The following is a 19,796-nucleotide window of genomic DNA, read 5'->3' as shown; positions in this document are numbered from 1 at the left end:
GTTTATTTTGTTTTTGTTGACTCCAGTGAGTTCTTTGTATATCATTGTGATCAGTCCCTTTTCATTGGAATGGAGTGCAAAGATTTTTTCCCACTCAGTGGGGTGTCTCTCTGTTTTGGTTAATGTCTCTTTTTCCAGGCACCATTTATTAAAGAGATTCTTCTTTTCACATTGTGTGGTTGTGATTACTTTATAATAGATTAGGTATTATACATGTGAGAATTTATTTCTGGACTTTTGATTCTGTTCCATTGATCCATGTATGTATTTTTGTGCCAATACCATATTGTTTTTATTACTGTTGTTTTATAATAAAGTTTGATATCAATTATAATAAAGTTTGATATCAATTAATGTGATGACTTATTTCCTTTACTTTTTCCTCATGATTGCTTTTTATATGCAAGGTCTTTTGTAGTTCCATTCAAATTTCTAGATATTTTATTTATTTCTTTGAAAATATTACTGGTATTTTGATAGGATTACATTACATTATTCTCTTGTTTCTGCAGGATAGCCATTTTGACTATATTGATTCTCCCCATCCATGAGCATGGATGCCCTTCTTTTTCCTTATGGCACTATCACAGTCCTTTAATAATGTTTTATAATTCTCATTGTATAGATCCTTCACCACCTTTGTTAGTTTAATTCTAAGGTATTTGATTCTTTTTGAGGCAATTATAAGTGGAGTGATTTTCTTGATTTCTTTTTCTTCTGATTTTTTGCTGTCTGCCACTTCACTATTTTTTTTATTGTTTCTAATAGCTTTCTGCTAGAATCTTTTGATACCCTATCATATATGAATAACGTTTTTTTCCAACTTGGATTCCATTTATTTCCTGTTTGTTTTTTTTTTCCCAGATGAATTTGACAAAAATGTCTAATATTAAGTTAAAAAAAAGTAGTGACACTGGGATCCTTGTCCTGTGCCTGATGTTAAGGGGAAAGTTTTCAGGAGAAGTAATCTTGAGTGCAAATGTTAGTATTGTATTGTATTAAGGGAGAGATCACACTGAGGTTTCATTGTTAAAAAATCAAACTTCTGGGGCCTCTCCTGGTGGCTTGAGTGCTGGGTTGCGAGGCTGCCTGCAGCCTCTGCAGCGCCAGTTCGTCCCCGGCTACCGGTGAGGGTCCCACAAAAAAAAAAAAAAATCAAACTTCTGATGTGAGGGAGGGTGTGATGGCCTATCTTTTTTTGTTTTCCTCCTGATAGTGAATGGCTGATTGACTGACTGGCTAATTGTGTAGTGCAAATCGAGAAGAGTCCAAGGAAATATGGAAAGAAAAGTCAGTTAAAGATTGTGTCTTCGATTATCCACAAGGCAGGCTTGGACAGAGAAAGGAATGGATTAGTGGACTCACCTTGACACATTACTCACACTGTTATTCAGGGAGCTGACATTGCCTGCCAGACACTTTGATGTGACATTCAAACTGCAATTACATTCACAGAAGAGTGTGGGGCCCTAAAGGAAACATAATATTAGCTACACACAGCATCTGCCAAGTGGGCCAAGGGAAATTCTCATTACAGTGGAAGGAGCAGACGGGAAATTTTCAGTTTGGAAATTTCCTAACATATTACTCCATGATTGCAGCACATTCAGTTTCTCCAAGGTGGACTGTTCAGAGGCCAGATATATGTTCTGAAAACAGGGAAGTAAGTAAGTCTTGCGCTCATCCTCAACCTTGCCCAGAGTACCACTGAGTCAAAGGTCTTCTTTGCCTTTTTACTCAAGGAGAAAACCATCCCTTCCCCACAGGGTGAATGAACACCAGAGAGTACTAACAACAATGGAACAAAAACAGGCAACCACTATGCTGTAGTGGCTACAAGGAAAACAGATAAAGTCATCCAAAATAAACATAGTACAGGCAATATGGAATAGAATCTATCAGTGACATAGAAAAGAGAGTTCTTTGTACATGCCATGTAAAGGTAGAGGAGTAATATTGAGGGAAATAGTAGTAAAGGGGTCTGATATGGCAGTTTGGAACAAACATAGAATTTCTTTTTAACATAACATGCTAAAGAATTTCAACTTTAACCTGTAAGTGATGGTTATGAACTTGAACATACAAATGAACAAATAATACAGGTAGAAAAAGAGATAAGTGAAGTAAAAAGTAATGAAGAAGAAACACTATGAAAATTATCAGAATCTATGAGGAAAAGGAACATAAAAATAATGGGACTGGCTGCAGACAAATAAACCTTTTTTAAAAAATGGGAGTGATAGAGGGAGAGGAGAGAGGAAAAGGAACCAAAATGTATTTAAAGAAATAATGGAGAAAAACTTCCTTGACCTAGAGAAGGAAGTAAACATACAAATCCAAGAACCTAAAAAAACCCAGGACACAAAAATAAAACAAGACCTACAGTAAGACAATTAACAGTAAAGGTTTCAAGAGTCCAAGACAAAAAAAGAGTATTGAATTTGGCAAAGGGGAAGAAACAGATAACTATATAGTCACCCAACACCAAACTTTAGGCTAACATCAAACTTTAGGCTAACATCAAATTTGGCAAAGGGGAAGAAACAGTTAACTGTATAGGCACCCAGCATCAAACTATAAGCTAACATCAAACTTTGCTGAAGAAACACTGTGGGTGAGGAGAGAATGGAAACATGTGATCAGGAAACTTAAAGATAAAAACTGCCAAGCAAGAATACTATATCCTGCAAGGCTCTCCTTTAGATATGAAAGAGAAATAAATACCATTTCAGACAAAGAAAATTTGAAGAATTTTTAAAAAATTGGAATTGGGCTTCTAATAGTGAACTAAATGTATTATATCTGGTATGCACACAATGATTTTTTAATGATGCATACCTGAAATTTATATAATGTTATAATGCAAGATTACTTCTAAATAAATACAACAAAAATAAAAACAACAACAACAACAAAAAATTAAACCTCCCACCAACAAATATTCAAGGAAACTGTAGTATCAAAGCCAAATAGAGAAACACATAGCATTACAAAAAGGAAATTGATACAACCACAAAAATAGAGACAAAATGGAAGCAACAGATGTTTATATATCAATAATCATTTTAAATGTTAACAGAATAACTCACCAATTAAAAGACTCGGAGATTATGGTTGGATAAGGAAACAAAATCCAACCCTTTGCTGTCTACGGGAAACACCCCTAAACTCCAAAGGTAAGCATAGTCTCAAGATAAAGGGTTAAAAAGCAATCCTACAAATTAATGGGACCCAAGGTGAGGCAGGGACAGCATACTTATATCAGACAAAATAGATAACCAATAAAAAAGGTCACAAGAGACAAGAATGAACACTCAATAAGGATTAAGAGAACAATATAGCAGGAGGACATAACACTCATCAATCTATACTCACCAAATGAAGGAGTACCAGGATACATGAAGCAACTACTATCAATTCAGAAAACAAACATTGGAAAAAAACCACATTTGTGGTAGGAGACTTCAACACTCCACTCTCACCAATGGACAAATCAATGAAGTAAAAAATGAATGGGGACATAATAAACTTAAGCAAAGAATTAGACCATATTGACCTAAAGAAATCTATAGAACCCTATGCCTCATAAGAACAGAATATTCACATTTCATTACGACTAAACCCACAGTCCAAAAAACACTACAAAGAGTCCTAAAGCCAGAACCAACCGAGGGATGAATAACAATGAAAGAAGACCAAAAAAAATTATTGAAAGAATAAATAAATAAAATCTGAGGAAAGAAAAACAAAATGGCAAATACAGACATGAACATATCAATATTAACTCTAAATGTAAATGGACTAAACTTCAATCAAAAGACGCAGAGTCGCAGGCTGGATTAAGAAACAAAACCCAACCTTTTGCTATCTCCAGGAAACACATTTAACTACAATAGATAAAAATAGACTCAAAGTTTAAGGAGGGAAAACAATACTACAAGCAAATGCTCCAAAAAGAAGGCAGGAACAGTTATATCAGATAAAACAGATTTCAAACTCAAAAAGGTAAAAAGAGACCCCAATGGTCACTACATTATGATCAAGGGGACAATACTTCAAGGAGAAATAACACTCATTCACACATACTTACCAAATGAAGGAGCACCAAAATATATCAGACAACTATTATTATCTCTGAAAACAGATATCAGAGAAAACACATATGTAGTAGGAGAGTTCAACACACCGCTATCAACAATGGATAGATCAATGAGACAACAAATAAGAAAGGACACTAAAGCTCTAAATAAGGGTGTAGAGCTGATGGGCTTAACAGACATTTATAGAACACTAAACCCTGAAAAATCTGAGTACACATTTTCCTCAAGTGCACATGGATCATTCTCCAGGATTGATCATATACAGGGACACAAGACAAACATCAAAGGATACACCAAGATTGAAATCATACCAACCATCTTTTTTTAAATTTTTTTAATAATAAATTTTATTTTTATATTCCCCATACAATTGCAACCCCCTAAATTTGACCCCAATCCCACCCCTCCTGCCCCCTACCCCCCATAGAGTGTCACTGGTTCATAGTTTTTTGTTGATTTTGATTTTCACTTTCTTATAGTTATTCATTTTCCTGGTCCCTTATTTAAGTTTTCTAGATTCCTGCTATGAGTGAGACCATCCGGTATTTTTCTTTTTCTTTCTGGCTTATTTTGCTGAGCATGATCGCTTCCAGTGCCATCCATGTTGCTGCAAATTGCATGTGTTTATCTTTTTTGAATGCTGAGTAATATTCCATGGTATATATGTACCACATCTTCTTGATCCAGCCATCTATTTTTGGGCATTTGGGTTGTTTCCAAAGCTTAACTATTGTAAATAGAGCTGCTATAAACATAGGGGTGCAGGTGTTCTTTGGAATTGATGTTTCTGTGTCCTTTGGGTAAATACCTAGGAGTGGAATTGCTGGATCATATGGAAGCTCTATGTTTGGTAGGTCCAGAAATCTCCACATCTCCACACAGCTCTCCATAGTGGTTGGACCAGTTTTCACTCCCACCAACAGTGCAGGAGAGTTCCTTTTTCTCCACACCCATGCCAACATTCCAGTGCCTGGGTGGCCATTTTAATAATGTTTATTCTTCCAATCCATGAGCAGGGGATGTCTTTCCATTTCTTTGTGTCTTCTTCTACTTCTTTTAACAGTGTTTTATAGTTTTCTTTGTATAGGTACTTTACCTCTTTTGTTTTATTTATTCCCAAATATTTGATTTTTTTTTGTTTTGATAATAAAAGGGATGGTTTTTTTTAATTTCTTCTTCAGATTTATTGTTTGTGTATAGGAAGGCTACTGACTTTTGTGTGTTGATTTTGTATCCTGCCACTTTACTGAACTGATTGATGAGTTTAATTAGTTTTTCTGTGGAGTTTTTGGGGTTCTCTATGTATATTATCATATCATCTGCAAATAGTGATAGTTTGACTCCTTCTTTTCCTATTTGGATTCCTTGTATGTTTTTCTCTTGTCTTATTGCTCTGGCTAGGACTTCCAGTATTATATTGAAAAGCAGTGGTGAGAGTGGACATCCTTGTCTTGTTCCAGATCTTAATGGAATTGCTTTCAGTTTTTCACCATTGAGAATGATACTGGCTGTTGGCTTGTCATATATGGCCTTTATGATGTTGAGGTACGTTCCTTGTATCCCAAGAATTTCAAGGGCTTTTATCATGAATGGGTGTTGCACTTTGTCAAAAGCTTTCTCAGCATCTATTGATACAATCATATGGTTTTTATATTTCTTTTTGTTGATGTGTTGGATAACGTTGATTGATTTTCGGATGTTGAACCATCCTTGTGTCCCTGGAATGAATCCTACTTGGTCGTGGTGAATTATCTTATGGATACATTGTTCAATTCTGATAGCTAAAATTTTATTGAGGATTTTTGCATCAGTGTTCATTAGGGAGACTGGCCTGTAGTTTTCCTTTTTTGTGTTGTCCTTGTTCGGTTTTGGTATTAGTGTAATGTTGGCTTCATAGAACGTGTTTGGTATTGTCCCTTCCTTCTCAATTTTTTGGAAGAGTTTGTGAAGGATAGGCACTAATTTGTCTCTGAATGGTACAATTCATTTGTAAATCCATCAGGTCCTGGGCTTTTGATTTTGGGGAGGTTTTTATTACCATTTCAGTTTCGCTGCTTGTAACTGGTCGGTTTAGGTGTTCTATTTCTTCTTTATCTAGCTTTGGGTGATTGTAGAGTTGTAGGAATTTGTCCATCTCCTCTAGATTGTTGAACTTGTTTCCATAGAACTGTTCATAGTAGTTACTGATTATTCTTTTGATTTCTGCTGTGTCTGTTGTGATTTCTCCTCTTTCATTTGTGATCCTGTTTATTTGCGCTTTCTCTCTTTTTTCCTTTTTGAGCCTGGCTAGGGATTTGTCTATTTTATTGATTTTTAGTTTCATTGATCTTTTGGATTGTTTTTTTTAGTTTCAATTTCATTTATTTCTGCTTTGGTTTTTTATTATTTCTTTTCTTTTTCTGGTTTTGGGTTTTTTTTGTTGTTTTTTTCTAGATCTTTGGATGCTGCAGGAGGCCTTGATGCTCCAGCCAGATAAGACACTGGAAGGTAAAGGGCCTCACACCCTGGGGCCGAAAGTAAAGGGCCTCCCACCGTGGGGCTGAAGATCTAACATTCTTTCATTTTTTGTTCTTGGTCATAAAAAGAGAAAAATTTATCAGAAAAATACATTAGGCAATAAATTATATGTATCAGTAGACTGCAAGCAATTGGCATGGAAAATTACCTGTTTAGATATTAGTTATTAAACAATTTGGCCCACTTGACAATGGAAGATGATTTATTGTATATATCTGACAAGCAAAGCAGCACAACTATTATAGTAAGTCCTTCTTTTGCTTTTTCAGAAGTTCCTTTTATTTAGAAGTTTCTTAGGAAAGTTTTTAAATGAAGTTAACTGTGTTAAGAAGTTTGTAGGTGGAAAAAGTTCTGATAGCTGTGTAGCAGCTGGTCTCTGACTGAAGGCCATGTGAATAAAATAGTCTTTTGATGCTTAGGCTTTAGCTGATAGGGATGCACTGGCGGCTATCCACTGTCTTAGATAATTGTATAGCTGAAAAAATAAGTTTTAGTGTCAGGTCTGGTTTTTTTATCTATTAACCTTGAAGGCTACTGTCTAGCTGGGTCCCGTAGGAGCCAGTAGTCCATGGGAATAAAATACACTAATTGTATCTGCTTTACACATGACAATGTATTTTTTTTTTCTTCTTACTAAAAATGAATAAATAAAGACCTGCTGAGTCTCTCGGAAGAAGATACTTGCATCTCATCCAAGTGTTAGTGTCTCCTCACTACCGCATCCCTTTCCCTTCAGCCCTTAAGTTTCAGCCCCTTACAGGTCGCCGAGGCCGTCTCATCCTTTCAGGAACCCCTGACACGACATTTTGCCGGAGGCTGGTCCCCGGCATTTGAGCTTCGAGATTAGGTTGTTTCTTTGAGTTCTTTCTTGTTTCTTGATGTGAGCCTCTATTGCTATATATTTTCCTCTTTTACTGCGTTTGCTGCATTCCATTCATTTAGGAAATAGGTGTTCTCCTTGTCATTCAACTCAAAATATTTTTAAATTTCTTCTTTGATCTTCTCATTAGTCCAGTGGTCTTCCAGTAGTGTGGTTTTTAATCTCCATGAGGTAGGAGAGTTCCTTGCCTTCTTTTTATGGTTTATTTCTAGTTTGATGCCTTCATGGTCAGAAGGCATCAAAAAAATAAAAGATGGCCATGCAACCATCTTTTCTGATCATGAAGGCATCATTGAGAATGGCCCATATCAATGACCAGAAAAAACAAGTGCTAGTAAGAATGTGGAAAAAAGGGAAACCTCTTATGCTGTTGATGGCAATGTAGACTGGTCCACCTCCACTAGAAAGTAGTGTATAGGTGTCCTAAAAGACTATAGATGGACCTCATATATTCCGGCAATTCCACTACTATGTATTTACCCCCCAAATACAAAAACACTAATTTGAAATGTAACTTGCACCCTTACATTCATAGCAGCACTATTTAGAATAATCAAGATATGGAAACACCATAAGTGCCCCAAAACATATGAGTGAATCAAGATGTTTTATATACACTCAATAGAATATTATTCAGCAATCAAAAATATAAACTCATGCCATTTGTAGCAAAATGGATGGACTTGTAAGAGATAATGCTAAGTGAAAGAAGTCAGAAGGAGAAAGGTAAATATTGGATATTATCATTAATACATGGCATATAGAGAAACCAAACTAAGAACCAGAGAAAACAGCCATAAAAACTAACCCTTAAAAATGGATTATAGAACTGAAGCATTAAAAGGGGTTGGGGGTGGGAGAGGGGTAGGAACAAAGAGGGAAGGAAGAACAATGGGTTATGGTGGTGGACTGCGGGTGATTTGTTGGCAGGTACACTGTGGTGGTAATACCTGATGGGGAGGATTCTATTGTTTTCATAATTAGATGAATAAATTATTAAAATAAAAATTTTAACAGGAGTGTATTTTTATAACTCCTGATGGCAGCAGTATAGAGAACAGACAAGTGTTGGATACCTCCTCTCTCAAGATGTGAACACCATAAACTTCTGCATTTGTTAGTGCAGGTACAGGCCAGAGGTGTCGGGGGTGAGAGGATTCACCAGAGACAGATCGGGGAACAGAACAGGCAGATTGACTGAAATACACTGCTGAGGGGAGCAGCGGGCGAGACAGGAGAGGTCTGCTGCGCCATGTGGGTAGCTCGCTGGCCCGCTGCGTTTCGAATTCGTGCTGCAGAAGCTGTGGACAGCTTCATAGTGCAGGGTCTTAACCCCTTGTGCCACCTGGAGCCCCATGGAAGTTTTTGTAAGCTACAATATACTGTTGATGTTTCTCATGTAATGTGCTATATTTGAGAGGAGTGAATATTTTTGTGTTTCAATATATGATTTTTTCCTTTCTCAATTTTTAATTTGCAAAAGATATATGATTTGGGGGATTATAACTTAATATAAAATGTTCATGTGCTTCACTCACTATTCACCCAAACTCCAGTGAAAGTGTCCTACCACATTCCTCCCCCATTCCTTCTTCCCTCCTCCCCCTTCGAGCTGCTGAACACTCTATTTTTAACAGTCTAAGAATTTTTTTATGTGCTATGCAAGTGTGCTTTCTTTGGTTATTTATATTTTAGAAATGTTGGGATCATTCAGTGTCTATCTTTCACTTTCTGACTTCACTTAGCACAATAACCTCAAGAACCATCCATTTTTCCCAACATTTTTAAAACAGATGAACAGTATTTCTTTGAGTATCCCACAAATTGTTTATTCAATCATTTGTGGTTGGGCACTTAGATTGTTTGCAAGACTTGGCTTTGTGAATAATACTGTTATGAATATAGGAGGGCATAAATCTTTTTGTATTAGAGTTTTCACATTCTTTGTGTAAATACCTTGCTAGATCATACGGCATTTCCATTTTTATATTTTAAATGAATCTCCATATTGTTTCCACAGAGGCTGCACAAAATTACATTCCACCAACAGTGGCTGTGTGTTCCTTATTTTCTACATCCTCTCCAATATTTGTTGTTGCTGGTGTTTTTTATATAGGCTTGGGAGAAGATATTTGCTTATCGTGTGTCTTAAGAAGGGGGTAAATTATAACTCCCAAAGTTATACAGTTATGTAAGTGATTATTTTGCAAATTAGGAAAGAACTATACAACTCAACAAAAACTAAACAATGCATTCCAGAAAAGGGAAATTGAGGTAGCCAACACCACCTCTATTTAAAATGTAAAATCCATAATGAGATATCACCGATCCCCTGTGAGAATTACCCATACCTAGAAGACTGAATGAATATTTTTAACAATGGCTGATCCCGACTCTATATTGCTGAAGATCATCAGTATTCAGATGATCTCAAATGTAAAAGTTTTACACATTCCAAACTACTTTACTGCATTCATCTTAGCTGTGCCAGGAGCTCTTCCATTTCCCTTTCTTGAGCATGAATTAGGGATGACTTAGTTTTATGATCATTCCCTAGGGCTGAATTTGAGTGATGGCACCATGTGATAGGGGTGTGATCCCAGTGGTAGATTTATTTTGGGACACAGAGGAATGCAACTTACCCACAGCCTGTGGGAACAGAGAATTGATTTTCCAGTAGTGGAGAAAACATTGTGGAACTGTACTTTAGGATGGATTACAAAAACTACAGAATAGACTCCACCTGTCCATGTGGAGGCATATTTGAAAACTGATCACCAAAGAGAACTTACCCTATTGAGACTACATATATTAACAATTGACATGTGCCTGTGGGTGAGATTTTTGTGTAAAGAAAATAATCTATGTTGGTAGTTGCTAGCGATTCTGTAGGACATAGAAAGGAGGAAATTTAAAATATATAGCTTAGTGATAGCAAAAGGTATTTATAAAAGGGAAGTATTAATATATGCTATTTTTTCAAGACAGTTATAAAATGTGTAAATACACATTTTCCCTGGTATAAGAATGCAGTATATTCCTATTTAGAATGATTTGGTAAATTGTTTTGGGGGTCAAGGAATGTTCAAAAATTTTTCCACATAAATTAATTTTAACAGCGTTTACAGAACCGACAAATACCCTACCAAATAGGAATAATCTGTTTACAAATAGTACACCTAAATGAGGACAACCTAAAGGGAGCACTGTGGGTGCTTTGGTGCAGGGAGCACTATGGTAATAATGCATGAGGTGGGGGGGCCTTCTAATCCCAAATTACAAACAATGATATTAGCCAACTCTACCTCAATTTAAAATGAGAAATTTTTTATAAAAGCAAATGTGAATTGTCATTAGAAAACAGACACACAATAAAATTACCATATAAATATCAAAGATTTCAAGGATTTTAATGATCATATGAAAGGTAACATCCTTTCTGAGGTCACGTTTTTAGGATTTCTTTTGGCTTAGTTTTGTTAGTTCCTCTGTTTTGTTTCTCTATAGTGCACATATGAGTGAAATCATCTGGTGTTTGTCTTTTTCCTTCTTACATTTCACTTAGTGAAATCACCTCCATTTCCACCCTGTCCCCTCAAATGCTGTGATTCAACTATTTTTGTAGCTGAGTAGTAGTCCATCATTTATATAACTCCACTTGCTTTTTCCAATCATCATTCATTGGGCACTTTTCTTGTTTCATACTTGGGTATTGTAAATAATGTTGCAAAGGAAATAGGAGCTCATATAACCATTGTAATTAGTGTTTTTGCATTCTTTGGGTAAACACATGAGGGTAAGCTTGTTGGATCATATACTACTAGATTTTTAATGTTTTGAGAAATTTTCACCTGTTTTCCATCAGAATTGGAATGGTCTACATTCCCACCAACAGTATATTAGGGTTCTTTTTCCTCCACACTTTTGCCAACACATGTTGTTTCTGGTCTTTTGAGATGGGCCATTCTTACAGGTGTGAAATAGTATCTCACTGATTTTGATTTGCATATCCCTGAGGAGAGTGATGTTGCATATCACTCTCAAGCCAACTCGACCAGAAGGCACTACATTGGATGGTGCTGGGAATTGGCCCAGTGAACGATATTCCAGTTCTGTTAGGGAAAGCCCTGTGAGAGGACAGAGCAGTGGTGTGATATAGGAAGACATACAGTTGGCCAACAGGCACATGAAAGTGTCTATTTACCCATTTTTTAAAATTGGATATTTGCTTTCTTTTTGTTGAGTTGTATGAATTCTTTGTAGATCTTAGCTATTAGACCTTTTTCAGATGTATGTTGTGCAAATATTTACTCCCATTTTGTAGGGTGTGTTTTCATTTTAATGATAATTTCTTTTTGCTATGTACAAGCCCAAGTTGGTTTTTTTTTTTTTTTTTTGCTTTTGTTTCCTTGATGTTGCAGTCATACCCCAAACACATTTTTTAATCCAAATGCCCCGGAGTACGTTGCCTCTCTCTCTCTTTTATTTTTTTTCTATGTGTTTTTTGGTTTTAGGTCTTTTTTTTTTAATTAATAAATTTTATTTTTATATTCCCCATACAATTGCAGTCCCCCCATTCTGACCCCAATCCCTCCCCTCCAGCCCCCCACCCCGCAAAAAGTGTCTCTGGTTCATAGTTTTTGTTGATTTTGATTTTCACTTTCTTATAGTTATTCATTTTCCTGGTCCCTTATTTAAGTTTTCTAGATCCCTGCTATGAGTGAGACCATCCGGTATTTTTCTTTTTCTTTTTGGCTTACTTCACTGAGCATGATCCCTTCCAGTGTCATCCATGTTGCTGCAAATTGCATGTGTTTATCTTTTTTGAATGCTGAGTAATATTCCATGGTATATATGTACCACATCTTCTTGATCCAGTCATATATTTTTGGGCATTTGGGCTGTTTCCAAAGCTTAGCTATTGTAAACAGTGCTGCTATAAACATAGGGGTGCAGGTGTTCTTTGGAATTGATGTTTCTGTGTTCTTTGGGTAAATACCTAGGAGTGGAATTGCTGGATCCTATGGAAGCTCTATGTTTAGTAGGTCCAGAAATCTCCACACAGCTCTCCATAGTGGTTGGACCAGTTTGCACTCCCACCAACAGTGCAGAAGAGTTCCTTTTTCTCCACAACCTCGCCAACATTTGTTGTTGCTATTTTTTTTAATATGTGCCATTCTCACTGGTATAAGATGGTATCTCATGGTAGTTTTGAATCGCATTTCCCTGATTACAAGTGATGTTGAACATTTTTTCATATGCCTGTCGGCCATTCGCATTTCCTCTTCAGAGAAGTTTCTTTTTAGTTCCTCTGTCGATTTTTTGACTGGATTATTTTCTTTGTTGTTGTTGAGTCTCATCAGCTCTTTGCAGATTTTTGTGATCAGTCCTTTATCATTAGTGTTGTGTGCAAAAATTTTCTCCCAGTTGGTGGGGTTTCTCTTTGTTTTTGTTATTGTCTCTTTTGCTGTGCAGAAGCTCTTTAATTTGATGTAGTCCCAGCTGTTGATCTTTGCCTTCACTATCACTGCTTTGGGTGATGTGTCTGTAAAGATGTCTTTGATATGCAAATCACGTAGTGTTTCGCCTATATTTCCTTCTATGTATTTTATGGTTTCAGGTCTTATGTCTAGTTCTTTAATCCATTTTGAGTTGGTTTTTGTATATGGTGTGAGGTAGTGGTCAAGCTTCATTCTTTTGCATGTAGCGACCCAGTTTTCCCAGCACCATTTATTGAACAAACTTTCTTTGCTCCAATGCATAGTCTTTGCTCCTTTGTCAAAGATTAGTTGACCATAAATCTGTGGGTTTATTTCTGGATTTTCTATTCAATTCCATTGGTCTGTATGTCTGTTCTTGTTCCAATACCATGCAGTTTTGATGATTATGGCTTTGTAGTATAGTTTGAAGTCTGGGAGTGTGATGCCTCCATTCCCTTCTTTTTTTTTCAGGAGAGCTTTGGCTATTCGGGGTTTTTTGTGATTCCATATGAATTTCATCAATAATTGTTCTATTTCTTTGAAGAATGACATTAAAATTTTGATTGGAATAGCATTGAATCTGTATATTGCCTTTGGTAGAATGGCCATTTTAATAATGTTTATTCTCCCAATCCATGAGCAGGGGATGTCTTTCCATTTCTTTGTGTCTTCTTCTATTTCTTTTAACAGTGTTTTATAGTTTTCTTTGTATAGGTCCTTTACCTCTTTTGTTACATTTATTCCCAAATATTTGATTTTTTTGTTTCAATAATAAAAGGGATGGTTTTTTTGATTTCTTCTTCTTCAGATTTATTGTTTGTATATAGGAAGGCTACTGACTTTTGCGTGTTGATTTTGTATCCTGCCAGTTTACTGAACTGATTGATGAGTTGAATTAGTTTTTCTGTGGAGTTTTTGGATTCTCTATGTACATTATCATATCATCTGCAAATAGTGATAGTTTGACTTCTTCCTTTCCTATTTGGATTCCTTGGATGTCTTTCTCTTGTCTTATTGCTCTGGCTAGGACTTCCAGTATTATATTGAAAAGCAGTGGTGAAAGTGGACATCCTTGTCTTGTTCCAGATCTTAATGGAATTGGTTTCAGCTTTTCACCATTGAGAATGATACTGGCTGTTGGCTTGTCATAGATGGCCTTTATGATGTTGAGGTACGTTCCTTGTATCCCAAGAATTTCAAGGGCTTTTATCATGAATGGGTGTTGCACTTTGTCGAAAGCTTTCTCAGCATCTATTGATATTATCATATGGTTTTTATATTTCTTTTTGTTGATGTGTTGGATAACGTTGATTGATTTTCGGATGTTAATCCATCCTTGTGTCCCCGGAATGAATCCTACTTGGTCGTGGTGCATTACCTTATGGATACACTGTTGGATTCTGATAGCTAAAATTTTATTGAGGATTTTTGCATCAGTGTTCATTAGGGAGATTGGCCTATAGTTTTCTTTTTTTGTGTTGTCCTTGTTCGGTTTTGGTATTAGTGTAATGTTGGCTTCATAGAACGTGTTAGGTATTATACCTTCCTTCTCAATTTTTTGGAAGAGTTTGTGAAGGATAGGTACCAATTCCTCTCTGAATGTTTGGTAGAATTCATTTGTAAATCCATCAGGTCCTGGGCTTTTGTTTTTGGGGAGGTTTTTGATTACCATTTCAATTTCGCTAATTGTAATTGGTCTGTTTAGGTGTTCTATTTCTTCTTTATCTAGCTTTGGGTGATTGTAGAGTTGTAGGAATTTGTCCATCTCCTCTAGATTGTTAAACTTGTTTCCATATAACTGTTCATAGTAGTTATTAATAATTCTTTTGATTTCTGCTGTGTCCGTTGTGATTTCTCCTCTTTCATTTATTATCCTATTTATTTGTGCTTTCTCCCTTTTTGCCCTTGTGAGCCTGGCAAGGAGTTTATCTATTTTATTTATTTTTTCGAAGAACCAGCTCTTGGTTTCATTGATCTTTTGGATTGTTTTTTTAGTTTCGATTTCATTTATTTCTGCTTTGGTTTTTATTATTTCTTTTCTTCTACTGGTTTTGGGGCTTTTTTGTTGTTCTTTTTCTAGATCTTTGAGTTTCGAGATTAGGTTGTTTCTTTGAGTTCTTTCTTGTTTCTTGATGTGAGCATCTATTGCTATATATTTTCCTCTTATTACTGCTTTTGCTGCATCCCATACATTTAGGAAATTGGTGTCCTCCTTGTCATTCAATTCAAAGAATTTTTTAATTTCTTCTTTTATCTCCTCGTTAGTCCAGTGGACTTCCAGTAGAGTGGGTTTCAATCTCCATGAGGTAGGAGAATACCTTGCCTTCTCTTTATGGTTTATTTCTAGTTTGATGCCTTCATGGTCAGAAAAGATGGTTGGTATGATTTCAATCTTGGTGTTTCTGTTGTTGTTTGTCTTGTGCCCCAGTATGTGATCGATCCTAGAGAATGATCCGTGTGCGCTTGAGAAAAATGTATACTCAGATTTTTTTGGGTTTAGTGTTCTATATATGTCTGTTAAGCCTAAGCACTCTACATCCTTATTTAGAGCTTTAGTGTCTTTACTTATTTTTTGTCTTGTTGATCTATCCATTGTTGATAGTGGTGTGTTGAAGTCTCCCACTACGTATGTGTTTTCTCTGATGTCTGTTTTCAGAGATGCCAATAGTTGTCTGATATATTTTGGTGCTCCTTCGTTTGGTGAATATATGTTAATGAGTGTTATTTCTGCTTGAAGTATTATCCCCTTGATCATAATGTAATGACCACTGGGGTCTCTTTTTATCTTTTTAAGTTTGAAATCTGTTTTATCTGATATGAGTATAGCTGTTCCTGCCTTCTTTTTTGGTCCATTTGCTTGTAGAATTGTTTTCCATCCTTTAACTTTGAGTCTATTTTTATCTTTTGCAGCTAAATGTGTTTCCTGGAGACAGCAAAAGGTTGGGTTTTGTTTCTTAATCCAGCCTGCAACTCTGTGTCTTTTTATTGGAGAGTTTAGTCCATTTACATTTAGTGTTAGTATTGATATGTTAGCATCTGTATTTGCCATTGTGTTTGTCTTTCCTTTGATTTTATTTATTTATTCTTTTAATAACTTTCTTTGGCCTTCTTTTGTTGTTATTCGTCCCTCTGAGGTTCTGGCTTTAGGACTCCTTGTAGTATTTTTTGGAGTGGGGGTTTAGTCGCAATGAAATTCCGGAGTTTCTGTTTGTCTGGGAAGGTCCATATTCTTTCTTCAAAGAGGAAGGAGAGCTTTGCGGGATAGAGTATTCTTGGTTGGCATCTGTTTTCTTGGAGTCTGTTGACTATGTCCCTCCACTCTCTCCTTGCCCGTAGTGTTTCTTCAGAGAAGTCTGATGTCAGTCTGATTGGTTTCCCTTTGAATGTTATCTGTTTCTTCCCTCTTGTTAGTTTCATTATTTTTTCTTTGTCTTGGATTCTTGGGAGCTTTACTATTATGTGTCTTGCTGTATTTTTCCTTTCGTCATGGAAGTTTGGTGTTCTTCTTGCTTCTTGTATATCAATTTTCAGATCCTTCTTAGCGTTTGGGAAGTTCTCTTCAATTATATCCATGAATATTTTCTCTGTTCCTACATCTCTCTCCTCTCCTTCTGGGATTCCTATAACTCTTATATTTCCTTTCCTCATGGAGTCAGATAGTTCCCGAAGTCTTTCTTCGGTCTTTTTCCTTCGTACTTCTCCTTCCTTTTCTGTTTTAGTTCTTTTTATTTCTGTGTCTTCAAGAGTACTTATTCGTTCTTCCATTTCATCTATTCTGCTTTCACTGCTTTTCCCAGAGTTCTTTAGCGTCTCCATTAATTCTTTGATCTCCTGCATTTCTTTTACTTCCCTCTTTAGGGACTCAATTTCATTCTTCTGGTCATTAATTATTTTCCCCTTATCATTGTTTTCCTTTATGACTTCTGTCAGTTTTTTAATCACAGCAATTTTAAATTCTCTATCTGGAAGGCTCAGAAGTTCTTCCAAGTTACTGTCGTTGCAATCTGGTAGATGGTTTTCTTTTTGTGGTGTGCTATTTTGCTGAGGAGTTGCTGGGTTGCATGTTGTTTTTCTACTCCCTACTGCCTGTTTTCTAATTTGCCGTATTCCTTGTGACACTGTGTTGCTGGTACTGGCCGGCATCTTGGGCGACCTTCCCAGCTCACCACTGGCTCCTCTGGGGAACTTCTGCTGGGTTCACAAGTCTCCAGCAAAGACAGGTCCCTGCTCTGTCTCCTCGGTGAGCCTTCTGCTGGGTTCACACAGTCTCCAGCAAGAAGGGTCCCTGCTGCAAAATGCCAGAGCCGGGGACGCGCTCCCCTGCACGCCCGGTCTGCCCCAGCGGTGGGTGCTGCTCCCCTCTGGGTTGGAACTGCAGGCTAGAAGGTGCCCGGTGTGGGCAAGCCTCCCAGCTTAACCTCTGTCTCCTCGGTGAGCCTTCTGCTGGTTCACACAGTCTCCAGCAAGAAAGGTCCCTGCTGCAAAAATGGTTTTAGGTCTTTTATCCATTTTGAGTTAATTTTTTGTTCAATGAGAGATAGTGGTTTAGTTTAATTCTTTCAAAATATTAACTTTTACATTCACGACCTACTTAGTATAGGTCGACATTTGAATTTCCTCAAATCAACTAGCATTTTGATGGAAGCAGACATTTTGATACTAATTTTCACATCAGAAAATCAACTTGTAAGAATATGCAAGAAAACATTTAAGAAGAAAGAATAAAAGGGCAACTGGTCTTTTAAGACCTTTAAGACATTAAAATACACTATAAACCCTCTATGATTAAAACTGCAGTACTGATGCATGAATACGCAAGACCGATGTAATAGGAGAGTGTCTCCAGATGTAAATAAAAATACATGTAAAACTTCAGTATCTTATAAAGTTGGTATTTCCAGTTACTTTATAAAAGATAAACTAATAAATTGTACTGTGATGACTGGTTTTGCTGTTTGCAAAAAAAGAAAATTTGATATATATCTGAATGTATATAACAATATATATGTATATATCAATGTATATTATGTATATATCAATATACATAAAGAATAAATTTGTCAAATTGAATAAGGACCCATATATAAGAAATGAAATAATAGAAATACCAGAAGAATATGAGTTAATTATAGGCTCTGTAGATTAACGGATATATCAATATTAGTTGTCTGATTTTGGTAATTCAACTGTGATCACAAAAAAGTATTTCTTACACTTTTTTTTTTTTAAGGAAATTCACAATAAATATTTAGAGGTAAAGGAACATCATATCTGCAACTTATTCCCAAAGGCTTCAGAAAGCAATTATATGTATATATAGACAATTATGGTGATGGAAGATAAAGAGAATTATATAATTTTATATTTAGGGAATCTGGAAGACAAACATGTAGGAATTCCTTGTGTTCCTGTAACTTTTCTGTAAGTTAAATTATGACAAAACAAACAAAAAAATAAATGGAATAGAAAAACTTTTAAAAGTTGACATGTCAAATTATGGAGATCTATTTTTTCCTCTAAAATATTTATTTTGCTTTTCACATTCACATATGAAATACTTCTGAAATTATTTTATGCATTATGTAGGAGTAAAGATTTGCTTTATTACATAGAAATCCAATGGACAAAGCTCAATTAGAAATACTACACTTTCATATGCCTGTTGGCCATTCATCAGGGAAATGCAAATCAAAACTACCATGAGATACCATCTTACACCAGTGAGAATGGCACATATTAAAAAAACTAGCAACAACATATGTTGGCGAGGGTGTGGAGAAAAAGGAACTCTTCTGCACTGTTTGTGGGAGTGCAAACTGGTCCAACCACTGTGGAGAGCTGTGTGGAGATTTCTGGACCTACTAAACATAGAGCTTCCATATGATCCAGCAATTCCACTCCTAGGTATTTACCCAAAGGTCACAGAAACATCAATTCCAAAGAACACCTGCACCCCTATGTTTATAGCAGCACTGTTTACAATAGCTAAGCTTTGGAAACAACCCAAATGCCCAAAAACAGATGACTGGATCAAGAAGATGTGGTACATATACACCATGGAATATTACTCAGCATTCAAAAAAGATAAACACATGCAATTTGCAGCAACATGGATGACGCTGGAAGGGATCATGCTCAGCGAAATAAGCCAGAAAGAAAAAGAAAAATACCGGGTGGTCTCACTCATAGCAGGAATCTAGAAAACTTAAATAAGGGACCAGGAAAATGATTAACTATAAGAAAGTGAAAATCAAAATCAACAAAAAACTATGAACCAGAGACACTTTTAGGGGGGCGGGGGCAGGAGGGGAGGGATTGGGGTCAGAGTGGGGGGGGCTGCAATTGTATGGGGAATATAAAAATAAAATTTATTATTTATTAAAAAAAAAGAAATACTATACTTTCCCCACGACGATGTAATTGTACCTTGTCATAAATTAAGTGATTATATATGTATATACGTGTTTTTTGACTCTAGAACCTATTCATTTGCTCTTGTTTTTATTCTTCTACTAATGGGCGGTCTCTTAACTACTCCAGTTTTCTAACAGATTTTATTATCTTGTAATGTGATCTTCCAGCTTTGTTACTATTCAAGATTGTCTTGGGTCTTCTCCCTTTGCATTTCTAAGTCTACTTTAGAATCATTTTGTCAATTCCAAAAAAGAAAATTGCTAGAATTTTTATTGAAATTGTATAGGGTTTATAGAGAGAATTTAGAGAATATTTAAAACTTTATAATATTGATATTTCCAACCCAAGAACATGAAATTTTATTTGAAAATTCTTGAATTTCTCTGAATAACATTTTGTTATTTG

The sequence above is a fragment of the Talpa europaea genome (genome assembly GCF_964194135.1).
Source record: "Talpa europaea genome assembly, chromosome: X".
Classification (NCBI taxonomy): Eukaryota; Metazoa; Chordata; class Mammalia; order Eulipotyphla; family Talpidae; genus Talpa; species Talpa europaea.
Note: the sequence above shows the minus strand (reverse complement) of the source record.